This window comes from Cetorhinus maximus, chromosome 31, assembly GCF_964194155.1.
Source record: "Cetorhinus maximus chromosome 31, sCetMax3.hap1.1, whole genome shotgun sequence".
Lineage (NCBI taxonomy): Eukaryota > Metazoa > Chordata > Chondrichthyes > Lamniformes > Cetorhinidae > Cetorhinus > Cetorhinus maximus.
The window spans coordinates 9,736,434-9,759,954 of NC_135909.1; the positions used below are offsets into that span (position 1 = coordinate 9,736,434).

The window sequence follows — 23,521 nt, forward strand, 5'->3', positions numbered from 1 at the left end:
CTGAGCTTTACCGCCGGTCTTTCCTCTTCCAGACATTTCCACAATCTCACAAACACTTTCACAGAGAATGAGGAAATCCTCTAACATTCGCTTCTCTTATATCTTCGGGATGAATGGTGCTGCGGGCATTGCTGATTGGTCACTTTGTGCTGCGTCTCATAATGTTGTTCATATCACCAACCTGATATCTACTGAACTCACCTATCCGGAGACTCCACGGAGTGAGGGCGGAAAATAACGGCGCCAAATTATCAGATTCCAACCTTTTTTATTTCAAATGCTGAAAGCCCGCCAAAATGTTATGCAACGAATAAAGGACACAATACCGTACTAATTGGAAATAGGCATTTAGTATGGGAATGTTGGATGCACTTAATCTCGCTCTCTCTTTCCCTTGTCTACAGTTTGTCTGTATCTGTCCGTTTCTGATTTTCGTCCTGGCTTTATCTGTATCTAAAACAAGCCGAAAATAACGGCGCCAAATTTACAGAATCCAAACTTTTCTTTTTATTCGATATGGAAAAAACCGCCGATATATTTATAAAACAATAAATAGATTTCATATAGAAAATCCCATTAATATTTAACTCTATCTGACGAAAAAATTTTGCCAATATCGGTCCGAGATGGGACTATTTCACATTTTATACCAAGTTCCAGATTCGCTTTTAGAATCCGGGATCCATTTCGGTTAATTTCAGTCCTTTTTGAAACCCTCTAACCAGCCGGCAGAAAGTCTCATTTTCACCTCTCTAAAAACGGAAGGTATATTGTAGATATTCGTGGGAATCAAAAGTGAACATTTTTGGTGTAAATTTGCCAGCGTTGTGACTGAAGGTTCCTGCACAACCGGGGCTGATAGGAAATGAACTGATCGATTATTGAGGCCAAACTTGACCAGAACTGGAAACTGACGCATTTACGCTCTATTATCTCTCTCTCCAAAGCCAGGGAAAGGGGCCGAATATAAACGCGTCTGAGAACAAAGCGCAGTCATTAATTTATGGGGTATTATTAATGAGACCAACAATTGAACGAGGGTTAAATCTACATTACCGAGAATCGCTGTGATTGAGACGTGATCAAAATAACAATTAGACCATTCGGAAAGCTTCATAGTAAAATCATAAATATCATTAACACAACTACCGGCAGCGACACCGAACACAGCCAAGCATCAATGGAAACATCGATAAGGACAGGATTCGAACGAGAGCGTGTAAAACACAGTTCACCAACAGTCCATCGCCTTACCCTCTCGGCAACACCACAGAAGCCATGACACTCTGGAAACATTACGATGCAGAAAGAGGCCATTCAGCCTGTCATGTCTGTGCCACCAAAAAAAAGAGCGAGCCGCTGATTTTAATCGGACTTTCCTGTACCTGGTCCGTAGCTTTGCAGGTGACAGCGCTTCAGGCGCAGATTCAAGTGCCTTTCCAATGAGTTGGTCGTTTCAGCCTCAACCACCGATTTAGGCAGTGAATTCCAGACACCCGCCACCCTCTGCGTGAAAAAGATATTCCTCGTGTCCCCTCTAATCCTTCTGCCAATCACCTCAAATCTATGCCCCCCAGGTAATTGACCCCTGAGCTAGGGAAGACAAGTCTTTATTGTTTACCATATCTAGGTCCCTCATAATCTTTTTGCACCTCAATTAGGTCACCCCCTCAACCTCCACTGTTCTAAGAAAACAACCCTAGAATATCCAATCTTTCCTCACAGCTGCAATTTTCAAGCCCTCGTAGCATTCTTTTAAATATTCTCTGCACTCCCTCCAGAGCATTTGTGTCCTTCCTGTAATGTGATGACCAGAACTGTGCACAAAATTCCAGCTGTGGCCTAACCAGCGTTTTATAGTTTTCCAGCATTATATCCCTGTTTTTGTATTCAATATTTCGTTCAATAAAGGAAAATGTTCCGTTACCACCTTGTCCCCCTGTCTTGCCACCTTCAGGGAAATGTGGACATGCACTCCAAAGTGTCTCCCTTCCGCAACCTGTCTCAATATTCTCCCGTTTATTGAGTGTACCCTTTCTTTGTCTGCCCTCCCCAAATGCATTACCCCAAACTTTCTGGGATTGAATTCCATTTGCCAATTTTCTGACCACTCAACCAAACCATGTATGGCATCTTTCAAATCACATTCTGCCCTCTTTGCAGCCTTGGTCCAAACATGGAGAAACAGCTGAACGCAAGCCGTGAGGTTCAAGTGTTGACTTATGTTCAGGGAAGCATTTGACCTAGTGCGGGCATCAAGGAACCCCAGCAAAACTGAAAGTTCATGGAAATAAGGCGGGAAACTCTGCACTGTTTGGAGTCGTCCCCGGGGTTTCTAATACATTCCAAAAGAATTCCAGCAGGAACAGTAATTCGCTTTTGTTTCATACACTATGGGTGACAATGAAACGATCCCTTGACTGCACTTTGTAGCACAGGTGGCTTGTTGATCTCCGGCCATGATTCACGCCTTGGGATTTTCATTTTATTAATGTGCGAGAGGTCCCGGGTTCAATTCCCGGACGAGCCCATCGGGCACCTTAATGCAGTAATTTTTTTCGCGCTCGAGGTGGTGGCAGTTCCGGAAATCAGGACCAGGTTTGAACACCCGGGAAGTCATTGCAGGGAATGCATCACTTCAACACGCGTGATGAAAATGAATGTCAAGTTTAAAGAACGTTTCTCCGTGCCATGAGACTCTGAATTTATCCCTATGCGTCAAATAAGGCAACTCCCTCCGTGTGGATTCAGGTAGGAGGCTGATTGCACTCAGTTACAATCTTGACTGAAAGGGCAAGCAGAGCTGGGAACCCCAAAGTTTCATTTCAATTTACCACATTTTAACTGTGTTCTGATGCTTGCAGTGAGCTGGGAGGGGTTTCTTTTGCAACCAAATGCTTGTAAGTTCCGTTCTTTCAGCGCTGGATTTTCACACTGTGTAGATGTTTGATATCAGGTTGAAGTGATTCACATCAGTCGGTTTACAACAGTCCCTGATCTGATGTGATTGGCATTTATGTTAATGGCAGAAACTACATTTCCACCTTTACACATCTGGCCGAATATTCAGGGCCTGTACCAAAGAGGATCATTTATTTCAACAGTTCATGAATGCAAAAAGTATAGAAGGGGGTTTAATTTGTGCCGAGCTGGCCGAGAGGTTAAGGTGATGGAATAAAAATCCATTGTTTTTTGCACGTTAAGGTTCGAATCCCACCTGGGTCGTTGTTTCATCAACTGTTTCTTCCTTGGAGGGGTGATTTTGCAGAAGGTCTGCCTGGAATCACTGATCTGATCCTCCAACCCAAGTTCTGAGGCCAGATTGCATAGAGTTTTCTTCTAAGATCTCCGTTGCGATTTTATTGTTAACAATAACTTGGGGATTCGATTTAGAGTCCATTCGACTTAATATTTCGATCTCTCTCTAAGGGGAGTTAGTGGAGCAGAAATATTCCGGGGATTTGGGTTCATTTCCCATCATGGCTCCTGGTGGAAATTAAACTCAATAATTAAAACTAGCAATTAAACGCTAATCTCAGTGATGGTTCATTGATGTCTTCCCTGGCCGGACCTACATATGAGTTTGATTCCTAACTGCCCGCTGAGAAATCCACGGAGTTCAAGTACAATTTGGGATGTGTAACAAAGACTGGCCTTGCGAGCGACGCTCACATCCCATGAAATATTGTTTTCACTTTTTGAAATACAAGCGTTAGGCCACCCCTCAGCCTTGTTATTACAAGAGAATAAAGATCCAAACTGTCAATCCTTTCGTCCTTGTATACCACGCATTGCATTTTTTTGTTATTTATTCTTCCTCTGTGGGCTGCGGGCGTCAATTGCACGGCCAGAACTTCCTGCCCTTCCCTAATCTCCCTCGAACTGGATAGCTTGCTCAGTAATTTCCGAGGGCAGATAAGAGTCAACCATATCCCCATGTGCATGGAGTCACATGTAAGCCAGACCAGGTCAGGACGGCAGACTGTTTCCTCTTAAGTGCATTGGTGAACCAGATGGTTTTTTACAACAATCGACGATAGTTTCATGGCCGTCATTACAGAGACCAGCTTTCAATTCAAGAATCATGAAATAATTGAATTTCAATTCCACGAGCTGCCACGGTGGGATTTGAACACTTGCCCCCAGAGATGAGCCTGGGCCTCTGGATTCCGAGACCAGTGACATCATCTTTCATCCCTGGAAACAACAACTGAACATTCAGCGAATCATTCAGCCGCTTGATGAGGAAATTGGAATTCCCTCCGCAGCATTTTATTAAACTGATTAATGCAAAACCTTTTGTTCAATTGGAAATATCATTATTTTCTCGACATTAGTCAGATATTGTGGATTTCTTAGTAACGGAACAAAATCCAAAGATGTGTGAGGGATGAATGCACCAGGTAACAAGGAAATACATTCTGAGAAAGAGCTCCGCATTGTTTGGAAGAAAAAGCAGAACTTGCACTGACGAGTGGGAACCCGGTTTACTGGACGTTCCACCAGATTTCTGTATGAAGCAACGGGACAGGACACGAAACTGCTATCTTCTGATTACACCATAATGTACATTGAAGTCAGACGCCTGATCCATTCGGACCAGGCTACCATTCCTTCCAGCCGGATAATGCCTTGTCCATAAAAACGGTGCTGCATTTATGTCTCTTGAATTTTTGAATGATCCACTGATTCCCAGAACCTTGGCCTCGGGATCTCAGATTGATTTTGGATCATGAAGTCAGTTCCTATTGTCCGCACCTCTCCTCAAAATGTCGCTGCATTTTTTTTGTCCTCTCTACATCTTTGCTCCTTGACCTTCGCTCAATCGCTGGTAAATTCCTGAAATAAAAACACAGAACATCCCCTTCATCCAAACCACTTCGAAAGGAATTCCTTCTTCCCTGTTTAACAAGAAATTCCACCGAAGGTTCGGAGATGTTGAGGCGATCGTGTCAGAGTGAGGAACTGTTTCCAATGATTGGCAATCCAGGTACTGGAGCGGGAGGTGAGGCGGGGTGGAGGTGGAGATTGGTGTGTGCGAGAGGTGGGGGGTAGGAGTTAGAGGATGGGAGAGGTTGGGTGGGGGGTAGGAGCTGGCGGCACTGGGGGCAGAAAAACATTCAGAGCTTTCCGGAGGTGAAATTCGAAACCATCTCTATCGACAAACGGGGATGAGAATTTCAGAGCTCCCTTCCGGAAACAGCACTTCAATTTTAAATCTCACTTTGATAGATTTCTATTCACCAAATATATTAGACAAAAGGGAGAAAGGTGGGTATTTCTATACATCGGGAACTTGCTGTTTGAAATATTACTGAAGACGCTGAGTTATGCATTCACTGTAATCGAACTCAGTTTTCTTTGATGACAAATAAGAACCGAATCAGCAATCCTCCCATCATGCTGAAATCAATTTATTTCTGCAGCTACAAGATGACTGCAAACTGAAAATAATGTCACTCCGACACTTTCTGTTCATGGTAACAGGCGCTGCAACAATTCCTGTCCCAATGATACAGACACTTAGACACTTGCTGCCCATCAATTGATTTCAGTCCTGTGAAAGCGTTTGTGAAATTGTGAAATGTCTGGAAAAGGAAAGACCGGCGGTAAAGCTCGCTCCAAGGCCAAGTCTCGCTCCTCCCGGGCTGGACTGCAGTTCCCGGTGGGCCGTGTTCACAGGCTCCTGAGAAAGGGCGACTATGCTGTGTGTCTGGGTGCCGGAGCCCCGGTCTATCTGGCTGCTTTGCTCGAGTATCTGATGGCTGAAATCCTCGAGCTGGCCGGTAACGCGGCCCGGGACAACAAGAAGACCCGCATCGTCCCCAGACACCTGCAGCTGGCCGTCCGCAACGACGAGGAGCTCAACAAGCTGCTGGGAGGGGTGACCATCGCTCAGGGCGGGGTGCTGCCTAATATCCAGGCCGTGCTGCTGCCCAAGAAACCCAGCGCCGCTGCGGGCTCGAAGACCAAGTGAAGAGGCCATTCTTTAATCTAATAACCCAAAGGCTCTTTTCGGAGCCTCTCACAGAGTCTGTGAAAGGACTGCTCACTGTGTGAACTCATTTCATTCTGGCTCTGAAGAAGCGTCATGCCCATTAGAAGAGATAATTCCCTCTCTCCACACAGATGCTGCCAGAACTGATGAAATTTTCCAGCATTTTCATTAAAAATACTAGCTTCGCTGCAAACGACACCAGTATAAAACCTGAGAAAAGTCTCATTTTGGCTCTACATGCCTTTCAACCCGGTTTCAATTCGGAATCTTTACCTGATCTGTTTATAACAGGCGGGTAGAAAGCTCCTACTGATGGGCGAAATCACCATGACTACCGACAGTTCCGGGTCTCCCACATAAACACCATGAACTGTATGGGTTTTATTCATGTCACGGTTTAATAGATATTGAAGCGAAAATGGGGTGAGTCGTTCTTCCACTATATTGGAGTGGGAGAGTGCGGTCTGGGGAGATAATACACCGCTGCACTCCCCACTTAAAACATCAACATCCTTAATTAATGAACTAGTGACAGAAAGAGAATGAAATGATGCTAAAGCTGCTTTTCATTCAGTTACAGTTTGGGATTTCTCGCTCCCGTTCCCAGGTCAGTGCTCTTAATATGACGTTTTGGGTGGCTCTGAAAAGAGCCTTTGTTGTGTGTTTGGTAGAAAGGGTCGAGTTGTTCAGCCGCCGAAACCATAGAGAATGCGGCCCTGGCGTTTCAGAGCGTACACCACGTCCATGGTAGTGACCGTTTTGCGCTTGGCGTGTTCAGTGTAGGTGACCGCATCCCTGATCACATTCTCCAGGAAAACCTTCAGCGCCCCGCGAGTCTCCTCATAGATCAAACCCGAGAGCCGCTTGACATCGCCTCGGCGAGCCAGGCGGCGGATTGCTGGTTTGGTGATGCCCTGGATATTATCACGAAGCACTTTGCGGTGCCGCTTTGCTCCGCCTTTCCCCAGTCCTTTGCCTCCTTTCCCTCTGCCAGACATGATGAACCTTCACTCAGATCACTGCAGAATATGAGAGACGAGCTGCTTCAAGTTCCTCTTTTAAATAACCCGCCCCGACCTGACTGAGAACGGGACAGAGAGTGAGAGGCGGGGCGGGGAGGAGACTGAGTGACAGACAGAACAGAGTCTGTGATCATCCAGCTCCGCCTCCTGCCTGTTCGAACTGATTTGTTTTCGAATTCTGGGCACCATTAATGGAACATCTTGTTTATCTATCGTTTGAAACCCGGATCTTTTAAATCCAGACCAGTCAGCAATGGTATTGAATTAGTGACAGCAAATCAATTATTTTAAGGGAGGTGTTGGTGTAGTTATTTCAGAGAGAACTTCATCATCCCTTCCAGGATAAGTTGCATTTTTTTATTGTTCGGAACTTTGTGGATATCTACATGGAGCCGTTGTAGTTGGTCACTATCTTTGTCTGTTTCACGGCCCGTTCCCCGGGCAGCAACAGACCTTTTCCTGTCTCGATGTGTCCACAGAAACAGCAGGAGCCAATATATTGTGGACTGGTGCCATCTGCTGGCTGCACGTGAGACGTGCAAAGAGGTAACTTCTTTGGGGAAATTTTAAATGTGTGTAAAACAACATAAACATGGTGAGAATTATTGCAAAACAGTTTATCAATCAGACACAAGATGCCAAAGATATAGTGTGTTTTGCGGTACTATAAATGGTGACTGTAATTTGAAGAAGTGTGCGATGGTGGTATAGTGGTGAGCATAGCTGCCTTCCAAGCAGTTGACCCGGGTCGATTCCTGGCCATCGCAGGAGTGATTTATTTTCAGCCTTATCCGTGGTCAGACCACAATTCTCTACACTGGTTAAAATACGCGTTGGGGTTCTTACAGTCCCACGCTCTGTAAGATTAGTCTTATCGGCAACTTTGTGAATCGGGTCCGAGCCATTTGTTCACCGTGCAAGCTTGATGCTGAAATCGGGCTCATCAAAGGCATCCTGCAGGGTAATGGCTACCCTGATCAGATCATTTCGCGCTGTGTATCACACAAGCTCATGACCGGGCCTGAGACCGTCACTTTCCACCCTGAAGTATATTCTCTATCAGTATAAATTGTTGTCTTCCCCTTACATTGGTTTTCTTGCGAGTGTCCTGTTTGATTGCAGAAGGAAAAGCTTTGACATGTCTCTTTTTTCAGCCACACTCAAATACATTGGCGCTAATGTTCAATTTGTAAAACCGTTTCAGCTCTGCCAGGTTGGCTCAATCTACGGTCCATTTTCTTTTTGTTCTTGGAAAAACTCAGCAGGTCTGACAGCATCTGCGGAGGGGAATACAGTTGACGCTTCGAGTCCGTATGACTCTTCATCAGATCGCTCTGTATTCCCCTCCGCAGATGCTGTCAGACCTGCTGAGTTTATACAGGTATTTTTATTTTTGGCTAGATTTCCAGCATCCGCGGTATTTTGTTTTTTTTCTTTTTGATGTTTTTTGGTTGGTGAAATAAGCTGCTCTCTGATTTGTTACAAAAGCCACCCAATGAGATTCCGAACACCTTGACCATTCAGAAGTCGGCCGACTGCATTCCCCAGAAGTTTGAGGAAGGGTGTGTGCGGGAGGAATTCTTCATTCGTGGTGTAAGTGTGTGTAAGATTGTAGAAAGACCGGCGGTAGAGCCCAGGACAAAGCCAAAGCCAAGTATCGCTCCTTTCGCGCTGGACTGCAGTTCCCGGTGGGCCGTGTTCACAGGCTCCTGAGAAAGGGCGACTATGTTGTGCGTGTGGGTGCCGGAACCCCGGTCTATCTGGCTGCTGTACTCGAGTATCTGACGGCTGAAATCCTCGAGCTGGCCGGTAACGCGGCCCGGGACAACAAGAAGACTCGCATCATCCCCAGACACCTGCAGCTGGCCGTCCGCAACGACGAGGAGCTCAACAAGCTGCTGGAAGGGCTGACCATCGCTCAGGGCGGGGTGCTGCCTAATATCCAGGCCGTGCTGCTGCCCAAGAAAACCAGCGCCGCTGCGGGCTCGAAGACCAAGTGAAGAGGCCATTCTTTAATCTAATAACCCAAAGGCTCTTTTCAGAGCCACGCACAGAGTCTGTGAAAGGGCTGCTCACTGTTTGAACTCATTTCATTCTGGCTCTGAAGAAGCGTCATGCCCATTCGAAGAGATAATTCCCTCTCTCCACACAGGTGCTGCCAGACCTGATGAAATTTTCCACCATTTTCATTAAAAATTCTAGTTTCGCTGCAAAAGACATTAGTATAAAACCTGAGAAAAGTCTCATTTAGGCTCTACATGCCTTTCAACCCGGTTTCAATTCGGAATCTTTACCTGATCTGTTTATAACAGGCGGGTAGAAAGCTCCTACTGATGGGCGAAATCACCATGACTACCGACAGTTCCGGGTCTCCCACATAAACATCATGAACTGTACGGGTTTTATTCATGTCACGGTTTAATAGATATTGAAGAGAAAATGGAGTGAGTCGTTCTTCCAATATATTGGAGTGGGAGAGTGGGGTCTGGGGAGGTACTACACCGCTCCAATCCCCACTTAAAACATCAACATCCTTAATAAATGAACTAGTGACAGAAAGAGAATGAAATGATGCTAAAGTTGCTTTTCATTCAGTTACAGTTTGAGATTTCTCGCTCCCGTTCCCAGGTCAGTGCTCTTAATGTGACGTTTTGGGTGGCTCTGAAAAGAGCCTTTGTTGTGTGTTTGGTAGAAAGGGTCGAGTTGTTCAGCCGCCGAAACCATAGAGAATGCGACCCTGGCGTTTCAGAGCGTACAGCACATCCATGGTAGTGACCGTCTTGCGCTTGGCGTGTTCAGTGTAGGTGACCGCATCCCTGAACACATTCTCCAGGAAAACCTTCAGCGCCCCGCGAGTCTCCTCATAGATCAAACTCGAGAGCCGCTTGACACCGCCACGGCGAGCCAGGCGGCGGATTGCTGGTTTGGTGATGCCCTGGATATTATCACGAAGCACTTTGCGGTGCCGCTTTGCTCCGCCTTTCCCCAGTCCTTTGCCTCCTTTCCCTCTGCCAGACATGATGATTCTTCACTCAGATCACTGCAGAATATGAGAGACGAGCTGCTTCACGTTCCTCTTTTAAATAGCCCGCCCGGACCTGACTGAGAACGGGAGGGGAGGAGACTGAGTGACAGAAAGAACAGAGTCTGTGATCATCTAGCTCCGCCTCCTGCCTGTTCGAACTGATTTGTTTTCGAATTCTGGGCACCATTAGTGAACAGGGCGCTCGAAACAAATCTTACTCAATGGAACATCTTGATTATCTATAGTTAGAAACCGGGATCTTTTAAATCCAGACCTGTCAGCAATATCCCCGCCTCATTCCAGTCGCTTCTACAAACAGACAAACAGTCTGCTTCCATTTCTAGGACATCTTCTATTCCATTAACACACAACTCCCCTCCCAGAAGCATTGAGACTTTTGCTAACACCTCTTCCAGCTGAATTGGAGAATATAACGTGTTTGGGTTTGAGTTGTGACGCGGGGTTTGGCCAAGGTTGAGTTGGAGAGATTTGTAATCTACAAGGCAGTCAGGAGGTATGAGGATCAGGCAGAGAAGGAGAACGAAGGTCACAAACACATCAGCCTCTAAACCAGTTAGTCTGCAGGTATCACAAATTAATGGGACTAAGAACAAGATAAAATCGGATCACGGGCCTGTAATTTAGTTTATTGAGAGGGAATTCGAAATGTTTTGCAAAGATTGAACCGGTCAGTGAAAGTGTCTGTCTAAGAACTGGAAATGAATACCGGCTGAAATTTAAACGGTTGGTATTGAATTAGTGACAGCAAATCAATTATTTTAAGGGAAGTGTTGGTGTAGTTATTTCAGAGAGAACTTCATCATCCCTTCCAGGATAAGTTGCATTTTTTTTATTGTTCGGAACTTTGTGGATATCTACATGGAGCCGTTGTAGTTGGTCACTATCTTTGTCTGTTTCACGGCCCGTTCCCCGGGCAGCAACAGACCTTTTCCTGTCTCGATGTGTCCACAGAAACAGCAGGAGAGAATTTATTGTGGACTGGTGCCCTCTGCTGGCTGCACGTGAGACGTGCAAAGAGGTAACTTCTTTGGGGAAATTTTAAATGTGTGTGAAACAACATAAACATGGTGAGAATTATTGCAAAACAGTTTATCAATCAGACACAAGATGGCAAGTATATAGTGTGTTTCGCGGTACTCTAAATGCTGACTGTAATTTGAAGAAGTGTGCGATGGTGGTATAGTGGTGAGCATAGCTGCCTTCCATGCAGTTGACCCGGGTCGATTACCGGCCATCGCAGTAGTGATTTATTTTCAGCCTTATCCGTGGTCAGACCACAATTCTCTACATTAGTTAAAATACGCGTTGGGATTCTTACAGTTCCACGCTCTGTAAGATTGGTCTTATCAGCAACTTTGTGAATCGGGCCGGAGCCATTTGTTCACCGTGCAAGCTTGATGCTGAAATCGGGCTCATCAAAGGCATCCTGCAGGGTAATGGCTACCCTGACCAGATCATTTCGCGCTGTGTATCACACAAGCTCATGACCGGGCTTTCAGAAGTGGCCGACTACATTCCCCAGAAGATAGGGAAAGCGTGAGTGCGAGAGGAATTCTTCATTCGTGGTGTAAGTGTGTGTAAGATTGTAGAAAGATCGGCGGTATAGCCCAGGACAAAGCAAAAGCCAAGTCTCGCTCCTCCCGGGCTGGACTGCAGCTCCCGGTGGGCCGTGTTCACAGGCTCCTGAGAAACAGCAACTATGCTGTGCGTGTGGGTGCCGGAGCCCCGGTCTATCTGGCTGCTGTGCTCGAGTATCTGATGGCTGAAATCCTCGAGCTGGTCGCTAACGCGGCCCGGGACAACAAGAAGACCCGCATCATCCCCAGACACCTGCAGCTGGCCGTCCGCAACGACGAGGAGCTCAACAGGCTGTTGGGAGGGGTGACCATCGCTCAGGGCGGGGTGCTGCCTAATATCCAGGCCGTGCTGCTGCCCAAGAAAACCAGCGCCGCTGCGGGCTCGAAGACCAAGTGAATCGGCCATTCTTTAATCTAATAACCCAAAGGCTCTTTTCAGAGCCTCTCACAGAGTCTGTGAAAGGGCTGCTCACTGTCTGAACTCATTTCATTCTGGCACTGAAGAAGTGTCATGCCCACTCGAAGAGATAATTCCCTCTCTCCGCAAAGGTGCTGCCAGACCTGGTGAAATTTTCCAGCATTTTCATTAAAAAATAACAGCTTCGCTGCAAAAGACACCAGTATAAAACCTGAGAAAAGTCTCATTTTGGCTCTACATGCCTTTCAACCCGGTTTCAATTCGGAATCTTTACCTGATCTGTTTATAACAGGCGGGTAGAAAGCTCCTACTGATGGGCGAAATCACCATGACTACCGACAGTTCCGGGTCTCCCACATAAACATCATGAACTGTATGGGTTTTATTCATGTCACGGTTTAATAGATATTGAAGAGAAAATGGAGTGAGTCGTTCTTCCACTATATTGGAGTGGGAGAGTGGGGTCTGGGGAGGTAATAGACCGCTGCACTCCCCACTTAAAACATCAACATCCTTAATAAATGAACTAGTGACAGAAAGAGAATGAAATGATGCTAAAGTTGCTTTTCATTCAGTTACAGTTTGAGATTTCTCGCTCCCGTTCCCAGGTCAGTGCTCTTAATGTGACGTTTTGGGTGGCTCTGAAAAGAGCCTTTGTTGTTTGTTCGGTAGAAAGGGTCGAGTTGTTCAGCCGCCGAAACCATAGAGAGTGCGGCCCTGGCGTTTCAGAGCGTACACCATATCCATGGCAGTGACCGTCTTGCGCTTGGCGTGTTCAGTGTAGGTGACCGCATCCCTGATCACATTCTCCAGGAAAACCTTCAGCGCCCCGCGAGTCTCCTCATAGATCAAACTCGAGAGCCGCTTGACACCGCCACGGCGAGCCAGGCGGCGGATTGCTGGTTTGGTGATGCCCTGGATATTATCACGAAGCACTTTGCGGTGCCGCTTTGCTCCGCCTTTCCCCAGTCCTTTGCCTCCTTTCCCTCTGCCAGACATGATGATTCTTCACTCCGATCGCTGCAGACTATGAGAGACGAGCTGCTTCACGTTCCTCTTTTAAATAGCCCGCCCCGACCTGACTGAGAACGGGAGGGGAGGAGACTGAGTGACAGAAAGAACAGAGTCTGTGATCATCTAGCTCCGCCTCCTGCCTGTTCGAACTGATTTGTTTTCGAATTCTGGGCACCATTAGTGAACAGGGCGCTCGAAACAAATCTTACTCAATGGAACATCTTGATTATCTATAGTTAGAAACCGGGATCTTTTAAATCCAGACCTGTCAGCAATATCCCCGCCTCATTCCAGTCGCTTCTACAAACAGACAAACAGTCTGCTTCCATTTCTAGGACATCTTCTATTCCATTAACACACAACTCCCCTCCCAGAAGCATTGAGACTTTTACTAACCCCTCTTCCAGCTGAATTGGAGAATATAATATGTTTGGGTTTGAGTTGTGACGCGGGGTTTGGCCAAGGTTGAGTTGGGGAGATTTGTAATCTACAAGGCAGTCAAGAGGTGTGAGGATCAGGCAGAGAAGGAGAACGAAGGTCACAAACACATCAGCCTCTAAACCAGTTAGTCTGCAGGTATCACAAATTAATGCGACTAAGAACAAGATAAAATCGGATCACGGGCCTGTAATTTAGTTTATTGAGAGGGAATTCGAAATGTTTTGCAAAGATTGAACCGGTCAGTGAAAGTGTCTGTCTAAGAACTGGAAATGAATACCGGCTGAAATTTAAACGGTTGGTATTGAATTAGTGACAGCAAATCAATTATTTTAAGGGCAGTGTTGGTGTAGTTATTTCAGAGAGAACTTCATCATCCCTTCCAGGATAAGTTGCATTTTTTTATTGTTCTGAACTTTGTGGATATCTACATGGGGCCGTTGTAGTTGGTCACTATCTTTGTCTGTTTCACGGCCCGTTCCCCGGGCAGCAACAGACATTTTCCTGTCTCGATGTGTCCACAGTAACAGCAGGAGAGAATTTATTGTGGACTGGTGCCCTCTGCTGGCTGCACGTGAGACGTGCAAAGAGGTAACTTCTTTGGGGTCATTTTAAATGCGTGTGAAACAACATAAACATGGTGAGAATTATTTCAAATCAGTTTATCAATCAGACACAAGATGCCAAAGATATAGTGTGTTTCGCGGTACTATAAATGCTGATTGTAATTTGAAAAAACGGGCGATGGTGGTATAGTGGTGAGCATAGCTGCCTTCCAAGCAGTTTTACCCGGGTTCGATTCCCGGCCATCGCATTCGTGATTTATTTTCAGCCTAATCCGTAGTCAGACCAAAATTCTCTAAATTAGTTAAAATACGCGTTGGGATTCTTACAGTTCCACGCTCTGTAAGATTGGTCTTATCAGCAACTTTGTGATTCGGGCCCGAGCCATTTGTTCACCGTTCAAGCTTGATGCTGAAATCGGGCTCATCAAAGGCATCCTGCAGGGTAATGGTTACCCTGATCAGATCATTTCGCGCTGTGTATCACACAAGCTCATGACCGGGCTTTCAGAAGTGGCCGTCTACATTCCCCAGAAGATAGGGAAAGGGTGTGTGCGAGAGGAATTCTTCATTCGTGGTGTCAGTGTGTGTAAGATTGTAGAAAGACCGGCGGTGGAGCCCAGGACAAAGCCAAAGCCAAGTCTCGCTCCTCCCGGGCTGGACTGCAGCTCCCCGCGGGCCGTGTTCACAGGCTCATGAGAAAGAGCAGCTATGCTGAGCGTGTGGCTGCTGGAGCGCTCCGCTCTTCCGATTGTAACATTCCCGGCCGCTTTCCGGGGACAGGATCAGAAATCAGCCGTTTCTCTCTGTTCCGATGAAACCTGTATGAAGGAGTCGGTTGGTAACCTATGTTATTGCGTTTCCAGTGAGCTGAGATTGGCTCTGTTTTAAATCGCTGCTTTGTTACCGCCGGTTACAGATAAGAGATTGACACATTTAATCTGTTCCTAAAATAGCGCCAGGATTCTGTGACGCAGAATGGAATATTACAGCTCCTAAAGCGTGAGATTAAAATTGTTGCCTTGAAATTAAGCCGTTCGGCTATTATCTTTTTTCCCCCCTCAAATTGGCGGGCTTTTCGAATTTGAAAATATAAGCCAATCGGCACTTCCAATTCCTGTTACTTGGCTCTCCGATTGGTTGAAGATTAGGATTGAGAATGGACTGACCAATCAGAGCTAGAGCCTGTCTAAAGTCTCTCAAACTTTTCACAATTATTATTTATAGAGGTTAAATTGATGGAATCTGTATCTTCCACTCCACCTGTACTTGAGTCCTAAAATATACTTTTTTCCAACAGGCAAATAATTGACGAAATCAGAATAAACGTAGTGTTTCCTCCAGAGATTTAATACTCAGCCAAAGCTTACACACATTGTTTGCTTTAAACCTACCATATCAGTGGCTTGTTGTTCTGCTGGAAATGTATGTGGAATGAATCCAAACTTATAATTAGTCCCAGAGACTGAAGGTAATATAATGAATCCCACACTCACACAGAAGCAGAGAATAATTCTCAAGCACATTTTCAGTGCCAGATGCTGAAAGATACAGGCTGGTCACTGCACTCACTCACAATAGCTGAATCTGAGAGATACTAAAGAAATATGACACACCAATTGTACCACTGAGAGATTTAGAAAGATTCCAAGCATCACATAGAGTAACAGATGCTGATGGATACAAATGGAAGACCACACACTAACACACACACACTGTAACTTCTACTTTCACATACAATACCGATGATTGGGAAAACTGCAATTGAATCTCACAATGATTTATAATAACAAAGATTGACAGATGTAAAATTAATCCCACTGACAGATACAGAATGAATCTCATGCACACAAACAGAACCAAGTGATGAAAGAAACATATGATTCCCATACTTACTTTACAATATCACAGGTACAGAGTGCCATTGACAGATCTGCATTGAACCAAATAACCCTTCGCCGTCCAATAAAATGTGAACGCTTCTTGTCTGTTCTGTCGCTCTCTGAGTGTGCTGACATCTACTGGCCAGAGCTGAGAACTGCAACAGAGCGGAACTTTTTTTTATTAATTCAATGGATATGAGATTCGCTGGCTCGGCCAGCATTTATTGTGCATTCCTAAGTGACCTTGAGAAGGTGGTGGTGAGCTGCCTTCCTGGACCGCTGCAGTCCCTGTGGTGTAGGTAGACCCACAGTGCTGTGAGGGAGGGAGTTCCAGGATTTTGATACAATGACATTAACTGTGTGTGTTGCAGAAACAGCTCAATATGAGGAATTAGTGACGGGATGTGATAGGGTGGACATAGAGGTGTCAACAATCAATTCAAAGAGAATTCGATACTACCTTGTTTTCCCACTGAGTCGGTAGAATTTGGAACTGGCTGTCATATTGAGCAGTCAAGACGATTAGCACAGCTGTATTTCAGGAAAAGCAAGATAAGCATAGGAGAGGGAATAGATTTCATGGAAAAAAAGGTAATATTACTTAAAGTAAACTGGATTGAAGATGGTTAGCAATAATGTACCAATGTGTCCAAATGGCCCAATGAAGTATATTCTTGGTAGAATGAATACTGATTTTCAAAGTACCTCAGAGACTCACAGATACATAATGAATCCCACACTCACATAGTGCACCAGAGACAGAGCAATGCAGAGTGAATCCTACACGCACACACATCCCCAGAGACTGACCAATACATAATGAATCCCACACTCACATAGTGTACCAGAGGCAGAGCAATGCAGAGTGAATCCCACATGCACAAACATCCCCAGAGACTGACGAACACATAATGAATCCCACACTCACATAGTGCACCAGAGACAGAGCAATGCAGAGTGAATCATACACTCACACACATCCCCAGAGACTGACCAATACATAATGAATCCCGCACTCACATAGTTTTCCAGAGAGAGCAATGCAGAATGAATGACTGATCCCCAGAGGCTGACAAATACATCAGGAGTCAGACACTCAAATCCTTTACCAGGGACAGAGTGATACAGAATGAATCCGGCACTTATACACATGGAATCTTAGAGAAGTTACACCACAGAGAAAGCCCATTCGGCCCTTTGTGTCTCTGGTGTTTCTCTGCCAGAGAAACCCAACTGGTTCTGATCCCCAGCCCTAGGTCGCTCATAATCTTTTTGCACCTCAATTAGGTCACCCCTCAACCTCCTCTGTCCTAAGGAAAACAACCCTAGAATATCCAACCTTTCCTCACAGCTGCAATTTTCAAGCCCTTGTAGCATTCTTTTAAATATTCTCTGCACTCCCTCCAGAGCATTTGTGTCCTTCCTGTAATGTGATGACCAGAACTGTGCACAAAATTCCAACCGTGGCCTAACCAGCGTTTTATAGATTTCCAGCATTATATCCCTGTTTTTGTATTCAATACTTCGTTCAATAAAGGAAAACATTCCGTTACCACCTTGTCCCCCTGTCTTGCCACCTTCAGGGAAATGTGAACATGCACTCCAACGTTTCTCACTTCCGCAACCTTTCTCAATATCCTCCCGTTTATTGAGTGTTCCCTTTCTTTGTTTGCCCTCCCCAAATGCATTACCCCAAACTTTCTGGGATTGAATTCCATTTGCCAATTTTCTGTCCATTCAACCAAACCATGTATGGCATCTTTTAAATCACATTCTGACCTCTTTGCAGCCTTGGTCCAAACATGGAGAAACAGCTGAACTCAAGCCGTGAGGTTCAAGTGTTCTCTTATGTTCAGGGAAGCATTTGACCTAGTGCGGGCATCAAGGAACCCCAGCAAAACTGAAAGTTCATGGAAATGAGGAGGGAATCTCTCCACTGGTTGGAGTCATCCCCGGGGTTTCTAATACATTCCAAAAGAAAACCAGCAGGAACAGTAATTCGCTTTTGTTTGATACACTATGGGTGACAAGAAAAAGATCCTTTGACTGCACTTTGTAGTACAGGTGGCTCGTTGGTCTAGTGGCATGATTCACGCGTTGCGAATTTCATTCTATTAATCTGCGAGAGGACCCGGGTTCAATTCCCAAACGAGCCCATCGGGCATCTTAATGCAGTAATTTTTTTCGCGCTCGAGGTGGTGGCAGTTCCGGAAATCAGGACCAGGTTTGAACACCCGGGAACTCATTGCAGAAAATGCATCACTAAAAACACGCGTGATGAAAATGAATGTCAAGATTAAAGAACGTTTCTCCGTGCCATGAGACTCTAAATTTATCCCTATGCGTCAAATAAGGCAACTCCCTCCGTGTGGATTCAGGTTGGAGGCTGATTGCACTCGGCTACAATCTTGACTGAAAGGACAAGCAGAGCTGGGAACCCCAAAGTTTCATTTTATTTTACGACATTTTAAAGTGTTCCGGTGCTTGTAGTGAGCTGGAAGGGGTTTCATTTTGCAACCAAATGCTTGTAAGTTCCGGTCTTCCAGCGCTGGATTTTCACACTGTGTAGAAACATGTTGGATATCAGGTTGAAGTGTTGAAGTGATTCACATCAGTCGGTTTACAACAGTCCCTGATCTGATGTGGTGGGCATTTATGTTAATGGAAGAAACTACATTTCCACCTTTACACATCTGGCCGAATATTCAGGGCCTGTACCAAAGAGGATCATTTATTTCAACAGTTCATGAATGCAAAAAGTATAGAAGGGCGTTTAATAGGCCCCATTTGGTGCCGAGCTGGCCGAGAGGTTAAGGTGATGGAATAAAAATCCATTGTATTTTGCACGTTAAGGTTCGAATCCCACCTTGGTCGTTGTTTCATCAACTGTGTCTTCCTCGGTGCGGTGATTTTGCAGAAGGTCTGCCTGGAATCACTGATGTGATACTCCAACCCAAGTTCTGAGGCCAGATTGCACAGAGCTTTCTTCTAAGATCTCCGTTGCGATTTTATTGTTAACAATAACTTGGGGATCCGATATAGAGTCCATTCGACTTGATATATCTCTCTAAGAGGAGTTAGTGGAGCAGTGGAAATATCCGGGGGACTTATGTTCATTTCCCACCATGGCTGCTGCTGGAAATTAAACTCAATAATAAAAATCTGCAATTAAACGCTAATGTCAGTGATGGTTCACTGATGTCTTCCCTGGCCAGGACATTTGAGTTTGATTCCTAACTGCCCGCTGAGAAATCCACGGAGTTCAAGTACAATTTGGGATGTGTAACAAAGACTGGCCTTGCGAGCGACGCTCACATCCCATGAAATATTGTTTTCACTATTTGAAATACAAGCGTTAGGCCACCCCTCAGCCTTGTTATTACAAGAGAATAAAGATCCAAACTGTCAATCCTTTCGTCCTTGTATACCACGCATTGCACTTTTTGTTATTTATTCTTCTTTTGTGGGCTGTGTGCGTCAATTGCACGGCCAGAACATCCTGCCCTTCCCTAATCTCCCTCGAACTGGATGGCTTGCTCAGTAATTTCCGAGGGCAGATAAGAGTCAACCATATCCCCATGTGCAAGGAGTGACATGTAAGCCAGACCAGGTCAGGATGGCAGAATGTTTCCTCTTAAGTGCATTGGTGAACCAGATGATTTTTTTTAGTACAATCGACGATATTATCATGGCCGTCATTACAGAGACCAGCTTTCAATTCAAGAATCATGAAATAATTGAAATTAAATTCCACGAGCTGCCACGGTGGGATTTGAACACTTACCCCTAGAGATGAGCCTGGGCCTCTGGATTACGAGACCAGTGACATCATCTTTCATCCCTGGAAACATAAACTGAACATTCAGCGAATCATTCAGCCGCTTGATGAGGAAATTGGAATTCCCTCCGCAGCATTTTATTAAACGGATTAATGCAAAACCTTTTGTTCCATTGGAAATATCAATATTTTCTCGACATTAATCAGATATTGTGGATTTCTTAGTAACGGAACACAATCCAAAGATGAGTGAGGGATGAATGCACAAAGTAACAAGGAAATACATTCTGAGAAAGTGCTCCGCATTGTTTGGAAGAAAAAGCAGAACTTGCAGCTGACGAGTGGGAACCTGGTTTACTGGACGTTCCACCAGATTTCTGTATAAAGCAACGGGACAGGACACGAAACTGCTATCTTCTGATTACACCATAATGTACATTGAAGTCAGACGCCTGATCCATTCGGACCAGGCTACCATTCCTTCCAGCCAGATAATGCCTTGTCCATAAAAACTGTGCTGCATTTATGTCTCTTGAATTTTTGAATGATCCACTGATTCCCAGAACCTTGGCCTCGGGATCTCAGATTGATTTTGGATCATGAAGTCAGTTCCTATTGTCCGCACCTCTCCTCAAAATGTCGCTGCAATTTTTTGTCCTCTCTAAATCTTGGTCCGTTGACCTTCACTCAATCGTTGCTAAATTCCTGAAATGAAAACACAGAACATCCCCTTCATCCAAACCACTTCGAAAGGAATTCCTTCTTCCTTGTTTAACAAGAAATTCCACCGACGGTTCGGAGATGTTGAGGCGAGCGTGTCAGAGTGAGGAACTGTTTCCGATGATTGGCAATCCAGGTACTGGGGCGGGGTGGAGGTGGAGTTTGGTGGGAGGGAGAGGTGGGGGATAGGGGTTAGAGGATGGGAGAGGTTGGGTGGGGGGTAGGAGCTGGCGGCACTGGGGGCAGTAAAACATTCAGAGCTTTCCGGAGGTGAAATTCGAAACCATCTCTATCGACAGACGGGGATGAGAATTTCAGAGCTCCCTTCCGGAAACGACACTTCAATTTTAAATCTCACTTTGATAGATTTCTAATCATCAAATATATTAGACAAAAGGGAGAAAGGTGGGTATTTCTATACATCGGAAACTTGCTGCTTGAAATATTAATGAAGACGCTGAGTTATGCATTCACTGTAATCGAACTCAGTTTTCTTTGATGACAAATAAGAACCGAATCAGCAATCCTCCCATCATGCTGAAATCAATTTATTTCTGCAGCTACAAGATGACTGCAAACTGAAAATAATGTCACTCCGACACTTTCTGTTCATAGTAACAGGCGCTGGAACACTTCCTGTCCCTATGATACAGACACTTAGACACTTGCTGCCCAACAATTGATTTCAGTCCTGTGAAAGCGTTTGTGAAATTGTGAAATGTCTGGAAGAGGAAAGACCGGCGGTAAAGCTCGCTCCAAGACCAAGTCTCGCTCCTCCCGGGCTGGACTGCAGTTCCCGGTGGGCCGTGTTCACAGGCTCCTGAGAAAGGGCAACTATGCTGAGCGTGTGGGTGCCGGAGCCCCGGTCTATCTGGCTGCTGTGCTCGAGTATCTGACGGCTGAAATCCTCGAGCTGGCCGGTAACGCGGCCCGGGACAACAAGAAGTCCCGCATCATCCCCAGACACCTGCAGCTGGCCGTCCACAACGACGAGGAGGTCAACAAGCTGCTGGGAGGGGTGACCATCGCTCAGGGCGGGGTGCTGCCTAATATCCAGGCCGTGCTGCTGCCCAAGAAAACCAGCGCCTCTGCGGGCTCGAAGACCAAGTGAAGAGGCCATTCTTTAATCAAATAACCCAAAGGCTCTTTTCAGAGCCTCTCACAGAGTCTGTGAAAGGGCTGCTCACTGTTTGAACTCATTTCATTCTGGCTCTGAAGAAACGTCATGTCCATTAGAAGAGATAATTCCCTCTCTCCACACAGGTGCTGCCTGACCTGGTGATATTTTCCAGCATTTTCATTAAAAATACTAGCTTCGCAGCAAACGACACCAGTATAAAACCTGAGAAAAGTCTCATTTTGGCTCTACATGCCTTTCAACCCGGTTTCAATTCGGAATCTTTACCTGATCTGTTTATAACAGGCGGGTAGAAAGCTCCTACTGATGGGCGAAATCACCATGACTACCGACAGTTCCGGGTCTCCCACATAAACATCATGAACTGTATGGGTTTTATTCAAATGACGGTTTAATAGATATTGAAGAGAAAACGGAGTGAGTCGTCCTTCCAATATATTGGAGTGGGAGAGTGGGGTCTGGGGAGATAATACACCGCTCCACTCCTCACTTAAAACATCAACAACCTTAATAAATGAACTAGTGACAGAAAGAGAATGAAATGATGCTAAAGTTGCTTTTCATTCAGTTACAGTTTGAGATTTCTCGCTCCCGTTCCCAGGTCAGTGCTCTTAATGTGACGTTTTGGGTGGCTCTGAAAAGAGCCTTTGTTGTGTGTTTGGTAGAAAGGGTCGAGTTGTTCAGCCGCCGAAACCATAGAGAGTGCGGCCCTGGCGTTTCAGAGCGTACATCACATCCATGGCAGTGACCGTCTTGCGCTTGGCGTGTTCAGTGTAGGTGACCGCATCTCTGATCACATTCTCCAGGAAAACCTTCAGCGCCCCGCGAGTCTCCTCATAGATCAAACTCGAGAGCCGCTTGACACTGCCACGGCGAGCCAGGCGGCGGATTGCTGGTTTGGTGATGCCCTGGATATTATCACGAAGCACTTTGCGGTGCTGCTTTGCTCCGCCTTTCCCCAGTCCTTTGCTCCCTCTGCCAGACATGATGATTCTTCACTCAGATCGCTGCAGAATATGAGAGACGAGTTGCTTCACGTTCCTCTTTTAAATAGCCCGCCCCGACCTGACTGAGAACAGGACAGAGAGTGAGAGGCGGGGCGGGGAGGAGACTGAGTGACAGACAGAACAGAGTCTGTGATCATCCAGCTCCGCCTCCTGCCTGTTCGAACTGATTTGTTTTCGAATTCTGGGCACCATTAGTGAACAGGGCGCTCGAAACAAATCTTACTCAATGGAACATCTTGTTTATCTATAGTTAGAAACCGGGATCTTTTAAATCCAGACCTGTCAGCAATATCCCGCCTCTATGATCAAGATAAAATCGGATCACGGGCCTGTAATTTAGTTTATTGAGCGGGAATTCGAAAAGTTTTGCAAAGATTGAACCGGTCAGTGAAAGTGTCTGTCTAAGAACTGGAAATGAATACCGGCTGAAATTTAAACGGTTGGTATTGAAGAGGTGACAACAAATCAATTATTTTAAGGGAGGTGTTGGTGTAGTTATTTCAGAGAGAACTTCATCATCCCTTCCAGGATAAGTTGCATTTTTTTATTGTTCGGAACTTTGTGGATATCTACATGGAGCCGTTGTAGTTGGTCACTATCTTTGTCTGTTTCACGGCCCGTTCCCCGGGCAGCAACAGACCTTTTCCTGTCTCGATGTGTCCACAGAAACAGCCGGAGAGAATTTATTGTGGACTGGTGCCCTCTGCTGGCTGCACGTGAGACGTGCAAAGAGGTAACTTCTTTGGGGAAATTTTAAATGTGTGTGAAACAACATAAACATGGTGAGAATTATTGCAAAACAGTTTATCAATCAGACACAAGATGCCAAAGATATAGTGTGTTTCGCGGTACTATAAATGCTGACTGTAATTTGAAGAAGTGTGCGATGGTGGTATAGTGGTGAGCATAGCTGTCTTCC

The 23,521-nt window shown here is 45.6% G+C and overlaps 1 long non-coding RNA gene and 1 other non-coding gene across 2 annotated transcripts in view; one reads left to right on the plus strand and one right to left on the minus strand.

Annotated features, from left to right (window-relative positions):
- LOC144670415 (uncharacterized) overlaps positions 1–23,521 on the minus strand; it is an 83,866-nt gene that overhangs the window by 22,904 nt on the left and 37,441 nt on the right. The gene's annotated exons all lie outside the window — the stretch shown is intronic.
- Positions 14,255–14,327, plus strand: trnag-ucc (transfer RNA glycine (anticodon UCC)). Its single transcript has one exon. It is a non-coding gene; the product is annotated as a tRNA-Gly (tRNA).